The sequence below is a fragment of the Alligator mississippiensis genome, chromosome 10 (genome assembly GCF_030867095.1).
Source record: "Alligator mississippiensis isolate rAllMis1 chromosome 10, rAllMis1, whole genome shotgun sequence".
NCBI classification, from domain to species: Eukaryota; Metazoa; Chordata; order Crocodylia; family Alligatoridae; genus Alligator; species Alligator mississippiensis.
In genome coordinates, this window is record NC_081833.1 from 72,521,522 (window position 1) to 72,544,979 (window position 23,458).

Sequence of the window (23,458 nt, forward strand, 5' to 3'; positions counted from 1 at the left end):
CTCATGTAGGGTGGCCATCATAGAGGACAGTCCGGTTGTCCTCTGTCCTCTATTGATACAAAACCCGATGCCTCTATGTCCCCTATTTCTCTCTTTGAGAGAAGTGTTACAGCCAAGTTCTCACAAAATGAGAAGTTCTAATTTTTCAGGAGAAAAATAGAGGACATAAAGGCGTTGGGTTTCGTATCAATAGAGGACAGAGTAGCAGAAAACCAAAATGTCCTCTACGATGGCCACCCTAGGCTCATGGCAGACCTTCTGCAGTAGTGGCCTTAGGGAAGGGCAAATCAGGTGACTGCCTGGGTCCCACACTTTAGGGGACCCAAATTTTTGGGGGGGATGAAGTTTTTGCAAGGAAGTGGCTCATCAAAATTAAGCCTCTAAGGGACCCCAAATGACTCTCTTGCCCAGGGCCCCAACAACCCTAAGGTCAGCACTGCCTTCTGGCTCACTTGAACATCAGGACCCTGAAAGAAGCTGAACCAGCTATGAGAAGGGACTTGGGGAGCCCAGGCTGGTGTGTCTGTGCCTTCAGGGGCCTTGCCACAGACCATTTTGGGGGTAGTTGTGGTAGCTTTTAGCACAGACAAGTGCAAAGGGCAAAATCTGTGGCCACAAAAAAACTTCCCTCCCCTCACGACCTCACTGCTGCTACAGCTCTCGAGGCTGCAGAGGGCCGGATTCTGCCACCTCGCAGCCTGCCCTTCTGGAGCCGGCTCAGGACGCTACCCCGTTCCCTCAGGCCGTGCTTAGGGAAGGAGGAATCAGCTTCTAATAACCGCTCTGCTTAGTGTGGATTTGTTCTGTGGAGCAGTAATGGCCAAAGGCCTCTACCGCAGAGGGGCTCTCTCTTTATTCAGGCCACGTATAGATGACATGAGGGGCGTGCATGCATAGTTTCATAGTTGGTAGGGTTGCAAGGGACCTGAGCAGATCATCAAGTCCGACCCCTGCCATGGCAGGAAAAAGTACTGGGGTCAAACAACCCCAGCAAGGTGTTTGTCTAACCTCCTCTTAAAGACAACTTGACACTTTAAAGCAGGTTAAATGCTTTTGCACTGCTTTAAGGGTATTGGTGTTTGCATGTGTTGGCGGCTTATTGAGCATTAATTCCAGCCTCTGTAGTAAATTTGTCTTAAATGACTTGGGCTGCAGCAAACCAAAACTCCTCCAAGGAGTTTTAGTTTGCGGCCCTACAGCTGCGGAGCGAAGCACCGGGCTCCGTGCAGCTTCATGGCTCTGCAGGAAGCCCACGCAGGCAGCCTGGCGGCAGCCTGGGAAAGCAGGCTCCACCCAAGAAAATTAAAAAAGGCATTGAGCCTGTTTTTTTTTTTTTCCCCTCCTGGAGCCTGCCTGCCTGAGCTGTACGAGGGCACGGTACTTCCCACCGTGGCTGCAGAGCCCCCTGGGACTGCCTAAGCCAGGTGCCTGCAGGCGGGTGCTGCCTGGAGGAGGGGGCCCACCACTGCCACGGAGGGAAGCACCAGCTCCTTGTCCCCCACGAACAGCTCAGGGACCGCTTTGCCCGCCACCACCTCGCTCTCTCCTCCCTGCCACCAGGGAGGCAGGTAAGGATTGGCTATGTACACACCACAGGGGTTTACTTCACCCTAAATTGAAGCGGTGTTTTTAAAAACCCACCACTTCAATTTAGGGCTCCCGTTTCATCTACACACGCCCTGAGATAGTTATTGGAAAGAAGCTGCAAGCGTGACAGGCACGGGTGGCCAGAAAAATGTGCAGTCTACTATGGCTGTGTGTGTACGTACACATGCTTACACACACACACACACACACACACACACACACACACACACACACACAGCCCTGTTATATAATACATGACTTGAGACAAAATTAATGCCACCCCCCCCAAAAGGAGTGGTGTGTGTTCGTTCCATCGCAGCCTATTCCCGGAGCCTGAACGCAGCATTCAGCTGTAATAGGTTTGCCAGTAAAAGAGAGGTTTTTCCTCTGCTGTGAGCTCCAAAAGTAAAATTAGCCCCATCTCAGCCCTGCCAGTGTCAGAGCCGCACTACTAGAATTGCAGGGCCATAAAAGAGCCTCGCAGCCCAGTTTAAACAGTAACCAGAAACGTTTGCTCAGGGAGGGTTCCCTGGCTTTTGACAACAGGAGTCCCCGTGAGCTCCTCCGCTGCAGAGAGGAGTCAAACTTTACATACATTGGTCCCAAAATAAATATTAGCGAGTCACAAATTCAGGATTCTGAAAGCTAAATATTAGTAATTCATAAATCAGGAATATAAATATTAGCAGGATCTATAAGGCAAGGCTTTTCATGTCCAATAATTCAGGGGATCACACGTGTTCCTTCTTTTCTTTGTCTTGTGTGGGGCAATCTTTCATGGCTGAGGTCTAGGCTTGGAGGCGGACCAGTATTTCAGGTCAAATAAGCTGGTTGGTTTGTTTGAACCCCTGGAGGACAGCGGGGGGGGGGGGGGGGGGGAATGGTGGTGATCCGGCCCTCCTTGGCACAGAGAAGAGGGAAAGCATTGTACAGAGGAAGCAAAGGCTGAAGACCAACCTGCCTGGCCAGTCTGAAGGTCAGTGGTGGGGCACTTTTTGGATAGGAGGAGTGTTTGGTTGGCTCTCCTCCAGCTGCTGGGGAGGTGGCTCTATGTTATTTACCTGTCTTTTTCTTTTTAACAACTTTATTTTTGTAATCCTTTTATGCAAAATGTTGCAAACTCTATCAAATTAGGTGCTGAAGTGGAAGAGCTGGTCTTAATAATGGGTGTCTGTACACATGCTCTGGGCTGGAGGCGGGGGTGTTTTAAGTAGAACAGCTGTCGGGAGCCGCTTTACTTAAAACGCTGGCAATGTCTCGCGTATGCGGCGTTCTGCGCGTCAAAATGAGGGCGGGATGCTTGGACTAAAGCTCGTTTGATGAGCTGTAGCTAAAGCGTCCCTGCCGCCGTTTTGAAACACGGGGACACTGAATGCATGTGATGGCGAGGCTGTGGGAGTGTCTTAATTAGAGTGCTCCAGCAGACTCGATTAATCTAGTCTGCTCCAATTACTCGAGTCTGCTCTGACGCCTTCGAATCAGAACACATCAGAGCAGGCGTGTATATTTTCATCAGGGTTTTTTTCCCCTTTTTAAATTAACCCCCCCCCTTTTATTTTCTTTTTAGATGAAAACAATGGCTATTGGCCTGAAATGAATAGCTGTATTTCATTTTGTTCAAGATGTTCAGGTTGGCTTTTACTAGAAATCAATTTGTGGTTTTTTTAATGCACGCTGGTTTTCAACCCAGCTGTAATTGTTTCAGGTTTCACTTGCCATTGCACATTTAAAAAGGCCTGTGAAAAGCAACGGAGCTTTTTTGACCAGTGTCCGGCTTAAATCCTGATGAATGGCAGGGGGTGGTTAGGAGAGGCGAGGAAAGAACGCCGTTTCGAGATGAAGTTGGAAAAGAGATGGAGAGTCTCGGAAAGCAGAGGATGGCTCCAAGCTGCAGAAAAGAGCTTCCTTTCTCTTTTAGGAAGAGGACAGGACAAGCCTTGTGATGAGCCCTGGGGTCAGCCGAGCACAAAGAGAGACAAGAGATGCAACACGTTGAAGAGGTTGGAGGAAGTCCAAGGAAGTTTTTGGAAACAATGGAGATAGTTTTGAACTGGGCCCTGACACTGATGGGAAATGATTCCCTGAGTTGTGTGGTTTGGAGACAAGGGCAGGGAGTTCATTATGTTTTGTCCCCCCCTCCCTTTTTTTTGATGCTTCCAAAGAAAAGAGTGTGTTATTCTTCTAGTAAGTCTCATTATTGGTGGCTATTTTAATCCTCCCTTTTCTACTGGTTTCTTAACGACTCCCCTTACTCTGAAGCTGGCTGAGTGTCTAATGGTGCGGGAAACAGGCCGTCAGCAGGACTCGGCTGCCACTTAGGTGGTCCCAAATTACTTCTCATTCCTCATTACCCAGCTCCCTCCTCCTCTGTTCAGCCAAACCCTAGTGCTTGGGAGAGCGCCGGGTACACGAAGATCGGGGCAGTCGATGAATTCATCGTTAGCACCTGGGGCTGTGGAGCCTGAATGGATGTTGTTGATGCTGAAAAGCAGGACGGGAGAAGGGCTAGCTACAAGAGCCGGGGATTGATGTTCACCTGGACAGTTTGCTGCTTTCTCAGGCTGGATCCTTTCCAGCCTGCAGAGAAAAGACATTTTCACAGACATCAGAGCTGCGAGCAGGGTTGGCATCGAGGAGACAGCAAGCACGCGTGGAGCTCACGCAACCTGGGCATCTCCAGGATGGAGGAGGTGAAGGCTGCCTCATGCACCGTGTGGCACGCTCTTGATAGACTTGGCTACGTATCTCTAGGGCGTGCTTGAATTTTCTCCTCTGATGAGAAAAAGGAGCTATCACCAGCTGTGCCTTGCACCCTGAGCACAATATACTATACAATATCAGGCTCTGAAATCCCTCTGCTCATAGGATCATACAGAAGTCAGGCTAGAAGGGACCTCATCTAGTCCAACCTCCGCCTGAAGCAGGATTATCCCTACCAACCCATCCAATACAAATGCTCTGTCTAGCCCAGAGGTTCCCAATCTGGGTACCACCAGTGGCACGCAGACAACCCGTCAGCAGTGTGCATTAACAGATCGAGTGTAATTACTTTGTATGACATGCAAGAGCACAAGTGGTGCTGACGTTTGGTGCTGGTGGTACTTAAGGATGTATTGTTTTAAATTGGTGCACAATCTGTCACGGTTTGGGAACCGCTGGTCTAACCACACAGTCAACCTTGACACAAGACAAGACCAAGCACCCTAATCCACCACGTGGCAGCCAACATCCTGCTGCTGAGAAGGTTGTAAAAATTTGCTCAAGAGATCCCAGGGAGAGGGCCATGCCCCCCACTACAGAGGAAGGCAAACCACCTTACCAATCTGACCATGGGGTAAAACCATGGTCCAACTTACCAACCTGACCATGGGATAACATTTCTCCCTGACCCCAAATATAGTTGGTCTGACCCTGAGTGGAGGGGCCAGACCCTCTAGCAGGAACCTCTGGGTTAAAGTCCAAGCAGGAGCATTGGCACTCCTCCAGGCAAGGTCCCCAACCTTGGCTGCAGCACAAGTATAAAATGAATGCAAAGGCACTTCCCCATTGGAGAGGACAGTCCTTTTTTGAGAATAATTGTTCTTTTTCATTAGCTAAGAGCCACATCCAGTCCCCGCTGAAGTCAGGGCAATCTTTCCTGTTACACGGACAGATAGCTAAGTGGAGCTCGGGTGCTGCAAGGCACGGAAAAGCGTGCCTCCGCGCTTCAGCTGACATTTCCGTTTCAATAGTTTATTCCACAGCGGGGAAAAAAATATGTTCAGATAGGGATGGTTTTATAAGCTACATGAAAAGGGAAAGGCCTCAAAACCCAGCAGCCCAAAGGCTCTGGTGTCAATAGCTCACAGAAAGAAGCAGATGGCAGCAAGGCCTGCGGCGGGGGCGTTGGTGGTGGATCGCATGGGAGAAGGACAGCTACTGTTTATTGCTCCTCCAGGCACCGCAATCGAACCAGATGCTGAGTTTCCATCAAAGCCTCCCTGAGGGCGCTTCAAGCACCTTGGGCCAAGGATCTCCCTTCCCTTCTTATTATTGCCAGACTCTCTTTCAGCCTTTTGTCATCTTTCCTTTAATTAGAAACAACTGTGGGAACCTTGCAACTTCCGGCGTTTCCTCCTTCAGATCCTCCGCCCAGCAAGCTGTAATAAGTGGGTCTAGGGTTCGATGGGCAGGGTGGTGATTAGCCGGTTCCCACAAATTAATGGACTTGGCTGCCAATAGGCCCGGAGGGTCCCCCGGGGCATGTCGTGTTTGCAGTGCTCTGTTGATCTATGGGAGTCAAAAATTAAAGCATCTGTGTTTAAAGGAGCTGCCCCTGTTTGCTTTCTGCCATTATTGTTAAGAGATGTATTTCCACGGAGGTAAAGGGAGGAGACAGTCAGTGCCTGGGTCTGCTCCTTTAATTTTAGTTTTACCCGCGGGGGAGCAAGTCCATCTGCCTGCCTGCCTTTCTTTCCTTCTTTTTCGCTTGCTCTCTCTCTCTCAAGCAGATGGGTCCAATATCACGAATACCAGATTGCAGAGCTCAGCTGTGTTTGTTAACTTTCTTGTCCGTTCGAAGGACGCTGAAAGCTAAGCAAAAGCTGCTGCCATGTCTGTGTGTGGTGATCTCGACTGTGCTGAGGCAATGCACAGTTAGGTGGCTGTGTGTGAAATGTATGGGAGCATGACCAAGGGGGCTGGGGAAGCAGTAGCAGAGAGAAACAAAACCTCATGAGTTTTCCTCTTCTTTGCACTGGAGATCACCACTGGTTTCCACAGAAGTTTTGTTTGGATCACAAGCCGTGGATCAACAGCTAAGGTGCCACAAGCATTGCCTTGTTATTCCCATCTGTCATATGGGAATTTTTTTTTTCAAGCGGGACGTTCAACTTGTACCTTGGCCTTGGGAGCTCAGTCGTTGCATATGTGGTCCTGGTGCCTGACCACCAGGTTTTCACATCCAAGTGCATTTGCACATGCAAAACCCAAGTGTCGGGTTTGCAGAACTGAAGTCTGCAAATCTGCCACCTTTTGCTTCTGAGCGTGCCATAATGCTGTGGGACTACATTGCTTTAACAGGGCTGAATCAAGTGTGATGAAGCCATTGCCAGGCAAAGGGCTGTGCCCCTGCAGGGGTTCATCCGCTCCCCCAGGTGAGGGCAGGCAGCAATCTCCCTGTGCTCTCCATGGATATTTTCCTGGAAAGGAAACTTTAAGCTGCATCTGGGTGTCGTGAGAAGTAACAGGAGTTTCCTTCAGGCAGTGCTTGTTCTGGACATCCTTGCTTGATTTTCACTACACTGCCACGGTGGATTGGGTCTACTGGGCCTTACATACTGCAATCCCCAGGAGGCAAATTTTCCACCCTTGTGCCGGGCTCTTGACTACCGCTGCAATTGGACTCCAAGCAAGGACCCAACTACCGAACCCACAGCAGCATCCTTGCCTTGGTGTGACCGTGGTCCTCTTAGGATTTTCAACAGGGCAGTGCTTTGGAAAAGCATCCCTGACAGCGACCTGAAGCACGGCTTAGGGGAAGCTCAGATCCCACCGAGCTTGGCATTTCTCTGCCCGCTCTGCTGAGCATTGCCAGCCTGACATACACTTCATTGAGTCAGAAAGGAAGGCAACCAGCCTGATAAATGGTGCAAATGGGTTTCGTCTTTCCTCCACGTTACTGTGGATGCAGAAGCTACCAGGAAGAGCTCAGCTTGGTGTCCACAGTTTCCATCCATCCCAGTTGCGGGCGGCTTTTCACAAAGCAGGGAGCCTGCCTGTCAAACCAGCTCTTATAAGAAGTCCATCCGTGGAGTCCTATATAGGACACAGATGCATTAGTGTGAACTCTTGACATTTTTTTTTTAATGCCCAAATGCAATGGCCATTTCTTGAACTGCCTCGCTGATCATCAGAAATGCTGCTTCTCATTCGTGGCCTCTGCGGTGAAACCCTTGGGTGGAACAGATCCACCGCCACACTTCTGGTGAAATAAGTCAAACTAACTTTTCCTCAGGCTTACGTGTGATCCCTGAGCCACCTCCAGCTCTTTTAGGTTTAAAGCTCATCCCCTTGGCACGTGGGACCCCATCCTATCCGAGTCTGCTTCATTGCCCAAGAATGCGACCACGTTGCAGGGCTCATCTGTTCTTTTCTCTCCTTCTGCCAAAGGCGCTTCTAAAACTGGCACCTTCCCTTGCTCTCATTCCCGAGGAGCAGAGGCGCCGGGGAGAAAAGTCACTCCGAGAGATAACACCACGCTGACTTTAAGGCTGGTGTTGGCTTCCAGATCCCCCTATAAATGGGGTGCCCAGTGGACCAAGATCACCAGCAGTGGTGTGAAGACTAAAATAACCCCTGCAGCGCTGCTTGGCTGAGGAAGGTGGTCTCAGAGCCTTGGCTTGCTAGGGAGCTGGCATGAAACCCTGCCCCTATTTTTTGCTGCCAGCTTTTCTTTATCCTTGGAGGATGGGATTGACATAAGGAGAGGGGAATGCACAGGCTGTCGGAGAGGGCCTTTGCTGCTGATGCAGGCTAGGTCTGAGAGCAGGCCCATGGGGACACTTGTGTGTACGTGGCTGCTGCATCACCAGAGGCAGGAAAGAGGTGCCCTGAGCCCTGACCAGCACCCAAGGGACAAATGGGGCTGCTAAAGGTAACAATGACAAAGCTGATTGCTTAGGCTCGGATCAAGCCGTTGGAGCAATACCTTGGGGAACCTGTGCTCCTCCCACGGCTCTAGGACTGGTCCCTGCTGCGGTGCAATAGGTCACAGCGCAGCGTGGAGCCAACAAAACAGCAAGGAGAGAGTCCACCACCGCAACAGGAGCGAACAACATGGTTGAAATTTTAAATGCAGCCCCTGGGGAAAATGAGGTTTGTCCTCCAAATTTCTGATGGAAAAAGTGCAGATGATTTAGATCCTAGATATATGAGCAGCCAGCAAGAAGCTGGTTTTGCCAGTAATGATTTTTTTTCCAAAAGCTCATATTGTCCCTGTCCACTTGCCAGTAAGAGCACGCACTGACCACACGGATCTTCTAGGCAATGGTTACGTCTCTAAACAGTGTTTCTCCAACTGTTTTCCCTGAAGACCAAAATGCTGCCCCTCACCCAGCAGGGGAAAAAAAAAGGCATCATAAAAAAGTGATCAAAAACAAATGAAATAACGGTTTCTTCCTTGCTTGTTCCTGGCTCCTGCCTGCTTTTTTTGTTTTTTTTGGAATTGCTTGAAATGCAATTTAAAAACAAAATCTGTACCCTTTAAATACCCTGGAGTGGAGTGAACCAACCCATTCAGACTTTCTGTATCAGTATAGGCCACAAACCCTTTGTTTAGCTGTCCAGCCTCTTTGCTAAGTGCTTGACATAGTTGGCACCTCTCTTGGCACGCTCTGGGTGCATGTACACGAGATGTTGCACAGTGGACTAATTAGCTGTGCAGTAAACTTCTTGGCATCTACATGTGTGCCCCTATTAAGCTGGAGTAAAATAATTTACTCCGCAGTAAAATACGGGCGAGTCTTCATGTTGCTGTGTGACGACATTGCTACGGCTCCAAAAGGAAGTACGAAAGCACGGTGCAGTACGGGCGGTTACTGTGCTGTGTACACTGCACATGGGTAGATTTTGCCGTTGCGTCACTGCTACGCCGCTATATCGGGGGAGCACTCCACTACGGTGATGTAGCTGGTGAGCATGTGGAGAGCCGTGCGATCGCTATGTTGCCGTGGTGCGCCGTACGATGACATAACGCGTTGCTATGTCGCCATAGGGTGACGTGTGGATGCACCCTACAAGTACTATCCTGCTGTAGGATAAAAACTCTGCAGCGGTGCACGTGTAGATGCTGGGGCACGAGGGTGCTTCAGTGCGGGCGCTGTGTTAAAGCATCCTTGTGCTCCAGCTGGCCCCTCCGTAGCATGTTGAGCTGGGGCTGCTCTGACCCTGCTCGATGTGGTGCACATGAAGAGGCTTGACTGGAGTGTCTTTCCCGTACGGGGCACAGCAGTTATAGTTTCAGTTTGTAGTAACCCTCAATTAAACCGAATGAGCACTGCGGTGACTGGGTGAGAAAGCTGATCTCAGGGAACTGAGTCAAGTGGGACGATGGGACTGCTTCAGGGTCCAAGAAGAAATTCCATTACCTAATAGAGGTATACCAAGAATAACCTTCCCATGCTGGAACCTGTTTCATAGCAGAGGCATGCCCGGATACTTGCATGCACATGTGGCCTCATGTTTGTTACTTGGAGTCTGGAATGAGGACATGGCAGGGATTCAGAGTAAATGATAAACCGATGATCCTCCATATGCAACTTAACTGTTCGGTGTAAGGTGTGAGACCTACCACTCACCCCATCAGCACCATCTTGTGAGTTCATCCTTTGCCACTGCAACTTGGAGGCTGTAGATAAGCTAACCAATATAACAACCCCAGATCATCAATTATATGAACTAATTGGGGCTCAAATCTATTCATAAAATCAAATAATTTGTTTAATGAAACACGTGCTAAATGGTGTGCGTGTGTGTGCATGTAGATATACACATGCTATTTTTCTCCACTGTTAGGACAGTTCCCTTCTTTCAGTCACCACGACTCTCACTTCCATACTGTGCCATGCAAGCTGGCAGCATACCCAGTCCTTAGACAGCAAAATGGCTTAGATAAATGGAGTTTGCATAATTGACTCATTACTGCATGTATGTTGAGGGCTGTAGGAAACAATACTGTTCTTGTAAGAATAATTAAATGGATTAGCACTTTTCATCATGATATTGGCAGTGAATGTGTTCTGGCATCTTCCTGTGTGGTACAAGTGAAAATCATATGCCACGGCAATAAATACAATTAATAGACAAACTCATAACCATAGGGTTTTGTGACATTTCCATCCTTTCAAGAGAAAAGACACTCATGGAAGGTTATGGGAAATAAGCACAGGGTCTTCCGCTGCCCTGAAAACTACTGTTTTGCACCACCCGCAAGTGTTATGCAGTATTACGCTGGCTCTGTGAAGCAGCATCCTTCAAAGCAAGGAAGAGAAAATGGCATCCCTTATTCTAGCCTTCTTAATCTGAGGTTGGAGGGGCAAAAGTTCTTCATATCTTAACTGACTCTGCAAGTTTGCAGCGATGCTACAAAGATCCACAAGAAAGAAGAAAGAAAGCTAAAGGAAGTGTAACATGTTGTGAAAAAATGTTCTTGAACGTTTTCTATTTCATGATTTAGGATTTTGGGGATTTCTGGTAGTAAAAAGTCAGAGCTTGTCAGATGTATGTTTGGTCCAGAAAAAGTGATGTTCAGTTCTTATCAAAGAAAGACATTAAAATATCCTTAAAGGTGAGTGCCACAAGATGGACAAAGACAGTCCAACCTTGGATCCTGGTAGAGTCTTCTTACTCACTCTTACTTACACCCAAAGCCAGATGGGTCGGTGAAATCTGAGCCTGACTCGCAGGGTTGTACAGAGGAAAATGTAAGTTGAATTCTTAATAAACTCATGGAGGGTCATTTAAAACAAACCACTATGCCTGATTCTGAAACTCTAATTTAAATTACTTCCTTTTCTTTTGACCGAAACTTTCCACCATTTCAGAAGTAAATCAACAGCAAGATCATGCACTTGGATATTGAATCCTACAAATAAATATGCTTCTATATTGCATACTTTTCTTTAACCGATTTACATACTATTTTTCTCCCTATTATGTTTTGGTTATTCTTTCCTTTTCCATAATGTGCTTCTGGAACTGTCGCTTCATCCTTTTTCTACTTCTCCTTTCCCTTTTGCCTGTTACTTTGTCCTTTATCTCAGTTTCTCCATGAGAAATAATGGCAGTTGCATTTTAGTTCTTCTCATTGAGGTTAAAGTCTCAGGCCAAGTACAGACAGTCAAAAAGCCTGAGGCTGAATCGATTCAATCTTTGCAGGTTAATCTAAATTGCGTAGATTGAACCAATAAGCAAGTGAACAGACATTCACTTTTGATTCCAGAAATGCAGCCATGTGACCACAGTGGCCCAGGCCACAATCTGGAAAGTACTGGAGCACACCTCTCTGCTTGGCTGGAGCAAACAGCTTGGGCCAAGGCTAGCCCACCCACGCTCAGAGGGGGAACCTTGTGAGGGAGGTGCAAAGTATTCTGGGATGCTGGGGGACTGTGTCAACTTGAATCTGGAGGGGATCTGGACAGAAGTTCAATAAACCAATTCAAATTAAATCAGTTAAGTCTGATACGACAGGTTTATCTTAAACTGGTTTTGGCCATTTTGAAAACAGTTTACATGTCCTGAACTTCTGTCGTGTCACAGATTTGAACCAGTTTCTGATCACTTATACTGATTTATGTGTAATTTCAGAGAAGAGGCAGGGATTCCATGATGCTCTGAAAACGGTCATATTTGAGCTTTTATAGTCTTTGTGCTAACACTAGGAAAACACATATAACGATTATGTGTGGCACGATGTAAACCTTTTGGTCTTGTTCTGCTATCTAAACAAACCTCACGTATCTGCTAAGGAAGAACCGCAAAAGGATTGCAGTCCCGTAGATATGTCTAATTGGTTCCCATTTGAAATGAGAACTTCATTGGGGAAGGACTTTTTTTTTAGCAAAGGAACAATATTGTTGTGTTTTTTGACAATTGTGGTTGATAGCTCATGGAGCACCTGAATACGTTCCGCAGGATGCAGTTTTTCCTGTGAATGACCCTGAAGATTGAACACACAAATGTACTTTCCACCATCGCAGCTGGATACTCCGTTTCCAGTACATTGGACCAGATGCTCAGCTGGTGTAAATTGGTATAGCATTACTGAAGTTAATGGAACTATAACCATTTATCCCAGCTGGAGATCTGGCCCTATGTTTTTGGACTCTGGCACGAGTGCCTGAAAAATATTCATTGCAGGCAGTAACAAAATAAGCAGGATTGTGTCATGCACAGGCATCAAACCCTGTTTCCAACAGGGGCTAGAATAAGAGCTAGCTCATCTTGATGCAGAGTCCAGTACAGGACATGGAGAAATTTAGAAGTGCTGCCCATGAGCTCTGTTGGTGGTGATGGAAGTTTTCCTGTTTTATTTGGAAAATCCAGTAGGAAGCAACCAGCATCACATGGCAGCGTGGAATCTTATAGGCATGGAAACAGACATATCTCTCAGATGGTATCTTTAACAAATGGCTTCTTCTGATTGCTTGTTTGCTCCCCTGGAGAACAAAGTCTATTGAAAAACGAATGTCAAGAGGGCATCTTTCCCTGTCGAGGTTTATACTATTTCTAAATGTTTTCTTGCATTTGGTTTTGGTGCATGCTACAAAGAACAGGAACTCCAACAAAAAGATATAATGGTTGGAGGAAATGCAGGATAGGGCCAGCTGTTGTACAGATGTTACTGTGATAAAAATCAATTTGTTTCTGCGTATTTTTAAAACAAATAAGCTGCTTTCTTCCTTTCTTTAATACAGCCGTTCTTGAGGACTATCATTACTTTAAGGATAAAAGCACCAGGCTTCTGTTGATGGAAATAGAAAGAAAGGGGAGGAATGCTGAGGTTTGCATTTGGGATGTTTTACATTTATCACTTTAAAGACCAGAAGTGGATGGGGAGAACAGCATTTGGGAACTTCTAGCCTGTCCCCTGCATAGAAGAAGCCAGAGAATGCTACCCATTAGTTTTTGCATCAAGTCTATGGTTGATAAAAAAGCATATTTCTTTCAACGCACTTAGTGATTGTGAAAGGGTTTGAATAGACCGTCTTGGAAAAGGAAGTTTTCCACCTACAAAAAAAGCATAGGTTTTTCCATGTCATTGTTTTCATTGTTACATCCCTTCAGGCAGCTCCTAGGCTGAGTACAGACAGTCAAAAAGCCTGAGGCTGTATCAATTCAATCTTCACGGGTTAGTCTAAGCTGCGTAGATTGAACCGATAAGTAAGTGAACAGACATTCAAGTTTGAGTCTGGAAATGTAGTCACGTACCTGCAGTGGCCCAGGCTAGAAGCTGGGGCATCCTAGAGCACACCTCCCCGATGAGCTGGAGCAGACAGCTTGGGCCAAGGCTAGCCCACCCATCCTGCAGGGAGTTGGGGGGGGGGGGAGTTGCAGGGAAGGTGCAAAGCATCCTGGGATGTTGGGAGATTATGAGCTAACTTGAATCTGGAAGGGATCTGGGACAGAAGTTCAATAAACTGATTTAATCTAAATCAGTTATGTCTAATATTATATCTTAAACTGGATTCGGCCATTTTGAAAGTAGTTTATGTGCACTGAACTTCTGTTGTGTTACAGATCTCAACCAGTTTCTGATAACTCATGAATGGTGGGTGCCCCCGGTGCCTGGGGGGGCACAGTGCGGCGGTGGTGGGAGTGCGGTGGTGGTGAGCGGGGCGCTCCCGCAGACACTGCTGGTGCTGTCGGCAGTGGGGGATGGCGAGCACAGACCAGGGGTCGGTGACCACCCCCAGGTGCCATCAGCAGCGGTGGCCAGGGATGATCGTGGACCACACGCAGACGCCACTGGAAGTGCTTTTTTGCAGGGGGTGGGAATCAAAGTGGCGGGGGGAGGGAGAGAAAAGAAATTGGAAGGAAACAGGGAAGGAGAGAAGAGAAAAGGAGGGGGAAAAAAAGGAGAAAAGAGAGAGAAGAAAGAGAAAGGAAGGGGGTGGAGGCTAGGTCATGTGGGTATGTAAGTTATAAGCCTGATCTTTGCCTTGAACATCTTATATTCAAAGACAAACAGTTCTTTGATTGTTTTTTCTAAGCTCATTTCCATCTTGGATTAAGCAAAAGCAGACTATTTAGAGGACAGCACACACAGTTTATCTCAGTCCTAAGTGAAGTTAGTGAAGTGCTGGAGTTCAAACCCAGGAAAGAAACTTAGGGAAACAAAGACGTCAAAGCTGATTTGCCACTTTCTTATACACTTTAGTAAAACTGGGGAGGAAAAAAGGAGTTGTGAATCAGCCCTGCTGTTTTCTCTTGGGGATTATTCTGTACTCAGCAAATAGAGGCTGAGATTATTCATAGGTATGATAAAAGGAAAGAGAACGAGGATACCAGAAGTTAACTGGAAGTACTAGCATTATTAAAATTGCTTCACCATTGAGTTATTAATTGATGTTTAATAACATATACTTGGAGATAAATTTCTGTGGAAAAATAATTGTCAAAGCAGGTTCAAAGATGAGCAATATTTCTTTGCTCATCTTTTCTCTGACCTTCCAGTTTCTTCCATGCCTCAGGGGATAGATGTAATTCTTACGCTGGGCTCTATTCAGCTGTTGCTGATGGAAAATTGATACCTGCGTCATGTCACATTGCTTTCACATGTGAAGAGCTAAGGAATCCTGCAACAGCTCTGATTCATCATCCTTTTTTTTTTTTGATTGCAAAACTTAGTGGTACACACTCCAAACTCCCCTCTGTCTTCTGAAATCTTTACAAGACAACAAAAACAGTTCAAGAGATTGAATCTCCCAAGAACAGCAAGCTGATAATATGGTTTGCATTAGTTTGTTTATAGGAACATCCTCCCACTGGCTTACTACACCCTCCATAATATCTTCAGTTTTTTTGTTGGAATATAAAGCATGCACGATTACCAACCAACAGCTTTCTTTGTCCAGCATGTCTCAGATTCTGGGGTCCCAATGTATTTTTGAAGAGCAACCTCCTTCATCAGCAGCTCAAAGATATTAGAGTCCAATCACGACACATTTCAGTCAGCGATCTCTGTGACCTTCAAGTTTGGCAGGTAAAGAAAGTAACGGGCTGACCTTTCAGGATGCCAGAAGCTGCCTTTTCAATGCCGTAGGAGTATGGCACCTTGCCATGGGGCGCGGGGATGGGAGCTGTTGGGACTGAGGTGCCTAAGCTCTTTTGTGGATCTAGCTCTTCCAGGGATGACTACATGGCACAATATAGCAGTGTGCTGACACATCCAGGTTAGCTTGGAACAAGTTTCGGGAACAGCTGAGTTACTGTGGAGCCCTGCTCAGGTAATACGCACCTTTTCTCAGATTAAGCAGTTGCCCTGCTTCTAGCACCCAACCGAGCTTTGAACTAGCTGCACTGACTCGTGTAGACATACCTCAAGGGGAAAAGCTGAGCCAAGGTCTCTCAGAACTGGGTGAGTGCTCTAACCACTGAGCTATTACATGGAAAGGGTATGGCGCCAGCCCCACATCTTCCTAGTTCAAAGAAATTAGTGCTCCCTGCTTGGTTTTGGAAAGAAAGGGGGCATAGGCCTCTGCTTTGGCATGAGGATCTTGGATGGACAAGCCAACGTGAAAGTCAACGTTTGCTGCTATCTCTAGATAAATCACTGGGGAGGCGTGGGGTTTAAGACAGACCTTTGTCCTCAGCCTTTCTTATTGGCTTGCTGGCTACCAGCTGAGCATGATGGCTCTTGTGAATCACCTTCTCTGGTACCTAATTCTCTTCATACAGTGCACAGGAAATCGAGTGCCCAACTCAGGGCTGGGACTTCCACTATGGGACCTAGTAGTTAGGTTGTGTGACGTGCTGTGCCAGGTTACTTCCACCTCTTTGTAGATCGAGGCCTGAGCATGTGTCACTCATCTATAAGAGATGTCCACCACTTAAAAAAAATCCTAATATCTACAAGTACAAAGGGTGGGCTTCTTTCCTGGATGGGAGCTATGGCAGTTCTCTCCAGCTGGCCCAACAGAAAAGACCTATTTTGTAGCTGGAGACCAAGATTTTAGGTTGAGTCTTGCACAAAACACTTTTCTGAGGGGTGTTGGTCAATCAGGGTCTATTATGGGCTATTTTTGCTGCTGCAGGGCATAGGGAGGATGTAAAATTGCTCTAACTCACGTGCTCAGAAATCCCCATTATGGGATGAATTTCTGCATTGCCAAGAGTTTGCGTTTAGTCACTAGTGATTCAGCTGGTTACCCTTTCACTTCTGTTGTCCTATAGGGGGGATTCTCCCAGTGGTCAATACTCATGGATTGTGCCCTGGATGTCTGGGAGATGAAACTATCTACATTCTAGGTGAGCCATACAACCCGCTTATTTCCTTGTGTAAGTTTTTGCACTGTCTGGCTATTCTAATATATATTTAGCTGCTACTATGTTATGCTGCCCTGTGCTATGCTAGATTGCCTTATGCCTTCGGAGCTGGAAGTGGGTAGCTTTTCAGAGCCCGATTATGATTTGATAAAGCTAATTTCAAGGCAGCACTCATGACTTGGTTCAGGTCCTGAATTATTGGCTGATTACACAAAACAGATCTTTATAGATGAAGTTCGAACAAGCCCTTCCATTAAGGTCACAATAAATGGCATGCCAAGGTTAAACCACTTTGTTATAAAGCAGGCTCTGAGGGAATACTCGCATTAAGAATAATGATTAGGTTGGAGAATGAGAAACAGAACTGGGAAGAAACGGAGCTTATTTCAGTGGTAACATGTCAACAGTTGACTTTTTCCTGGAAAAAAATATTGGGTAAACATTTGATTATATAACGCAGTAAATATTTCATAAGGCCAGTGCAAATGGTCTATGGGAACAAGCACAAGGTTAAACCAAAGTACCATAGCCTCTTCCCAGCATACAGCACAAGACATATGGATTATATACTGAATGGTAGAGCTAATACTAGAGTCCTTCTCCTCTACCTATGCTAGCCATCCTCCAGCCTGTCTGGGCTATGAAGCGGCAATGAAGCTTAAGGGAGGAGACAAGGTCCTAGCAAGGCCCATGGAGTTAGTTATCTGGGTACAAGTGAGAATTTAACCCACTAAGAGCTAAAACTATGAAGATTTTTAAAAAGCTACTGAACATATTACAATTTGTTCCTAACCATCAAACCTTTGAATGCTTATCCTGTACTCTGAGCCCCTTTGCAGAGAGGTTAGGAGGCATTACATGCACTAAACTCGGTGCTCATAAAATCAGCTTCTCTCTGAGCACTGGAGTCAGTTGCTTTATCCACCGGGCTAACAACAGCTGCACCTGCTCCATCTCTAGCAATCCCCGTACGCCAGCCTTGCTCCTTCTATTCGCACCCTGTAACGACTCATTCTTCCAGGTTGCTGAATGCTCTGGACACCAACCAACAATGGATTTCAGCCTGTTCTCACATTGAGCTTAAGGGCATGTCTATACCTCTTTCCTAGCACTCCTGAAGAGCACAGCTCAGAGGTACACCCTCACTCTCCACTGCATATGAACCAAACCCACAAATGAAGGGGTGAGGCCATCCTGGGGTAGGTTCCCTGAGGCCACTCTCAAACAGGCCAGAGAGAAAAGACTTGAGAGAGGTAGGAGGGGTACCCTCAGGGAAGGTTTTCTGGTTTGCAGAACAGGACTATCCATGCAGGGTAGCACCGTGCTTCTTGGCTGTGTTCTCAAGGGTACCAGAGAAGCAATATAGACATCCCTAAGAAGGCAATGGGTCTATAGGACAGCTCACATACACATGCCAATGACTTGGAAGATGGCAGAGAGTGCATCTTCAACAAGTCTGCAGATGACATCAAGCTGTGGGGAGTAGTAGATGCACTGGAGGGTAGGGCTAGGATTCAGAGAGACCTGGATAAATGGAGAACTGGACCAAACTAAATCTCATGAAGTTCAACAAGGACAAGTGCAAAGTCCTGCACTTGGGACGGGACAATCCCATGCACCGGTACAGGCTGGGGCTGACTGGCTGGGCAGCAGCTCTCCAGAAAAGGACCTGGGGGTGACAGTGGACAATAAGCTGAATATGAGCCAGCAGTGTGCCCTTGTTGCCAAGAAGGCCAACAGCATACTGGGCTGCATTGGTAGGTGTGTTGCCAGTAGGTCAAGGGAAATGATTATTCCTCTCTATTCAGAACTGGTGAAGCCACATCCAGAGTACTGTGTTCAGTTCTGGGGCCTCCACTACAGAAAGGATGTGGACAAATTGGAAAGAGCCTAGAAGAGGCCAACAAAAATGGCTGGGCTGGGGCACATGACTTATGAGGAAAGACTGAGGGAACTGGGCTTATTTAGTTTAGAGAAGAGGAGACTGAGAGGGGACTTAATAGCAACCAGAAGCGGGGTTCGAAAGAGGATGGAGCTGGACTGTTCTCAGTGGTGGCAGATGACAGGACAAGGAGCAATGGGCTCCAGTTGCAGGAAGGGAAGTTTAGGTTGGATATTAGGAAGAATTTTCTCATTAGGAGGGTAGTGAAACTCTGGAGCGGGTTACCCAGAGAGGTGGTGGAAGCTCCATTCTTGGAAGTTTTCAAAACCTGGGTAGACAAAGCCTTGGCTGGGATGATGTAGTTGGGGCTGGTGCTGCTTGGAGCAGGGGTTGGACTAGATGTGACCTCCTGAGGTCCTTCATCCCTCAATTTCTGTGATTCTGTGCTGACATTCTTTTGTTTTACTGTGAATGCAGGACTAGTCCTTTTATGATTTAATAGATTCAGAGAGGACCATGTGCTTTTCTCATCTGACCTCTTGTGTCTTAGGGTAAAGTTACACTCAGACCATACTAAGGGCACTTAAAATGCAAGAGCCCACAAGTTAAAGCTGATTAACTCATGTTAAATGCCCTCTGAGCAACTCATAGTTATGCCACTTCAGGCAAAGGTTAACTCTTGACCGTGCTGCATAGCTCGTGTTCGGGTAACTTCAGTCAGTTCCATTTAAGTCACACAAGCAATTCAGAGTCCTCCAGCATCTCAGGATGCACCATTTTCCACATCCCCACCCCAAGAGCAGGAATAGAGCGGGTATCCCGGCTCGTAGCAATGTGCTTGCTTGTCACCCCTCCAGAGGCAAGTTAGAGCTTGTGCAGGCAAGAACCCTTAATGTGCGACTGCTCGCAGCACGCTCTAATGTTAACATCACTTATTCTGCAGATTTAGTCTGGTTCTAAAGCAACATTTCTGGTCTAAAAGAAACTTCACCCTTACAAGCCATTGCTTTTCTCCTAGCTGCTCCTTCATTGTATCCAATATTGCGTGTTTGGCTAAAACCTGTCTTCCAGAAAGGCATCCAGTCTTGAAGAAATTATGAGCTGGAGAATGCGCCACTTCCCTCAGTCATTTCTTCCAGCGATTTATCACTTTCACTATAAAGAGTTGTGCATTTTATTTCCAATCTGAATGTGTCTGGCTTCAGCTTCCACCCGTTGGATTTTTTTTTATGCCTCTGCTAAATTAAAAAGCCCAATAGAACCAGTAGTGTCAATGGAGGTAGGAATGTGGGGTTGGGAAGGGTCCCCAGAGCTATCGACCCCGTTACTTCGACACTGTACTCAAGTTACCACTTGACCTTGTTTCAGATAACCTAAACAATACAGGTTCTTTAATTATTAGTTGTAAGGTATTGTCTTCAGTTCCCGAGCCATTTTATGCCTCTTTTCTGCACCCAGGCTATTTTTTTGACACTTTTTTTAAAAGATGGCACCTTTAAGATAGCACTGGTCTCACAAACATGCCATAGGGTAGGGCATGCCCTACTCACCGTGCCCTGGGTTTATTATATATCTGAAGATTTCATTAGCTCTTTTTTATCATAACATTGCATAGGGAACTCCTACTGAGCTCTCAGTCCTTTTCAGTCACTTCTTTCCAGGATACGTGCTATAGCTTTGTACGAGGTGTACACTGCCAATGACACCACTGTGTGGCAGATCTCAAGACCTTGGTCTCCAGTGTTTGGGAATGACTCGCAGAGGACAACCCTACCACATTCTCACCATTATATTTCCAGATTTGGAGCCTATCAAGCAGAAGCAGGGAATTAGGGCATTTGGGGTTTGTCTCAGCCAGGGAAGGCTGTCACCATGATGTAGACATGCCTTTCATTCCCCATTGACCGGGGCTATATTCCATTAAGCAGCCAAAAGTGGAGTTACCCATTTACTACCCAATTCCCTCCCTCAAAGCCATCATTTTGAGACTAAAATTCCTAGACAATATTAACCACCAGGAGTCAAAGGACTTTATGAATCCCAGCAAGCTGCTTACTTTTGCATTTTTTTCAGATTACTAGTACCCACAATTGTAGTGATCTAAAAAAACCCTAAAATAACCATCAAATCGTAGTGCTTTTTGAGCCTTAAATGTCTGAGAAAAGAGACAGGGTCTTTTCAACATGCCCCAAAAGTTAATCCACGAGGGTTCTGACATTACATACGAGGTGGTGAGTATTAGACTATGTTTTTCTACACATGAAGGTTTCTCTTCTTATGAAGTACTGTATCTGGTGAAGCATTAATGAGAAAGCCCTCTGTTTTGATTACAAGGTGCAGGCTGGGAGGAGGAGAAATGAGGATGTGAAGCAGGAAACTAAAGAATATATATATATATATATATATATTCCATATATATGTGTGTGTGTAGTACAGCTGTATTGCCTATGACCAGTGTTTGCCAGTGATTGTGTTCAGGAACATATGTTCACATTCCAAGCATAGAGGAGGAAGTTTTACTTAAAAAAAAGCATATTTCTTGGTATGCACTGTGATTCTCTCTCTGGGGAGGGACTGGAAGAGATGTGCTTCTGGCCAGGGATGTGCCTTTGGAAGTCAGGAAAACTTTGCAAGATGAATAAGAGGGAAACATTGGCAGTGTATGTGGAGCCTCCTGTATATAACATCCCAGGATCCACGTGCTTTCCACCCAGCTGTGCTGTTCTGACCTTTGCTCTCCTTTGATAGGCTCCTTCTGGCGATGGGAAGCTGTAGATCTGTACAGTGGTTCTCAACCCATTTGCCATAGTGGGCCCCACTGGCAGCTCTCAATGTGTTATGTGGGCCGCACCCCCAGAACGTACTTCCTGTATATATATCCATTTAAAAATGTTTTGTATCTGTTATCTGACCATAAGGCCATGTAAATCAATATTCTGTAATTCTGTGCAAAGTGGCTAGTATTCGCTTCAGATTCAGATTCGGCCAATTCGGGGGACAGTGATTCGATTCGGTGATTCGAATCACTGTCCCGGATCGATTTGGCCGAATCTGATTTGGCTGCTGCCAAATCAACTGAATCTCCAAATCACACAGGCCCATCCCTCGGCTGCTTTCCTAGCTGTGGCAATGGCTGCCCCACCTGCCCACCCCAGCTCCCAGCACTTTGAAAAAAAAAGCCCCCATTCACCGGCTGCTGCCCAGGGGGGCGATCCCTGCTGCCCCCCACTGTCCCATGCCACATGGGGGACTCTGCCATGTGTCTCCTGACCCCCACCCACTCTCCTAGCTCCCCCCTCATGGCTGTCCCACTTGTCTCAGCTCCTGGCCCTTTAAGAAACCCCCCCCCCAAAAACCCCAACTCACTGGCTCCTGCCCAGCAAGGGGGCAATCTCAGCTGCCCTCCAGTGCCCTGGGCTGCATGGGGCACTCTTCATGAGCTCCCATAAGCCCTGAGGCTCCTGCAGGAGCTGGTAAGTCTGGGCTTTTTTTGTTTTTTTTCCTTAAAGAACCAGAGCTGCGGCAGGTGGGGCAGCCATGGGGGGGGGGGGTGCTGGGGGAGCGGGGGGGTAGGGGGGCTGGGGGAGCAGGCAGGGGGTGGGGCCTGGCAGGGGTCCCCCCATGGTCCTCTTCCCTCTTCTGTAGCCCTCCCTCCCCTGTCCCCTGCTTACTAGCTTGGAGTGGGGGTCCAGCTCCCTGCTGCAGCCAGCGGGGATTACCCAAATCACTGAAGCTCTCCAAATCTTTTCTGAATTGATTTGGAGAGTTTCCATTCAATTTGCACCTTTTAATTGGTCCCTTGATTTGATTTGGACTCGGAGATTTGGACTGAATCTCTTCTGAATTGAATCAGCACCCGAAGTTTCACACAGCCCTATTCTGTAATGCCTCTCATTTCTACACTGTCAAGTGTCTTTACTTTTTTTTAACAGGATGTCACATGGGCTGCAGCAGTGTGCTGACTGGGCTGCATATAGCCTGTGGGTTGAGAACCGCTGTTGTAGAGGAAGAGCTCATGCTGCAATGTGCATCACTAGACATTTGCCACTGATCTAGGAGCCCAGGGGCAATGCGTAGGGGGTATGGACAGCACCCCTTGAGTCTGGCAGTGCACCCCCTACAAAAAGGCACTGCTAACATTGTTGGCGGTGTCTGTGGGCGGTCACCGCTTGCCACCCCACCCCACCGCTGACACTGCCGGTGGTGTCTGCGGGCAGTCTGTGATCCCCATTGGCCACTGCCACTACAGCCGATGGCTGCAGGTGGTCGCTGACCCTTGGTTGGTGCTTCCTTCCTCACCCCCCCACTGCCTACAGCGCCGACTGCAGAAGCTCCCCTGCTTACTGCCACCGCACTTCCACCACTCCCACCACCTCCACTGCACTCCCGCTGCCACTGTGCCCCCCCAGCCACCAGGAGCACAAGTCGTTCATGTTGGAGTCTACTGCTAGGGGCACTGCTTCCTAGCTTCTGGCTCCTGGACTCTTCCATTTGTGGAACTCATATTGCTGGCATGCTATGGATGCAGAAGTATTGCCATCAACCATATTATTAGAGAAGAATAATGTGTCTATCCCCTCCTCCAATGCTGTGAAAGAGGAAAAAACCCAGGCCAAGGGAAGTACATAAATGAACCATACCCAGGGTATTTGAGTCTTTTTCTGTGTGCCCTTAGACAACTGGCATTGGCAGCCTAGGAACCATTGCAATTTCTGCTTATGAAAGGATTCCTGTTTGTCTATAGTTGCATGTTTTCCATAGGCAAGGACCAGATTATATTGTTCAAAATAGTTATGTCATTTAAAACAAAGCACTCTCTGAGCCTGAGGGTAGGCTGGGCCATCATGTTACCCATTGCTAGAACTGAAAGAAACTTCTGTCAAGGCAAAACTCCAATAAATAACTTCCTAGAAAAAAATGAATATATACATTGGAAGCCTTAAGATATTTCTGCAGTATTAATCC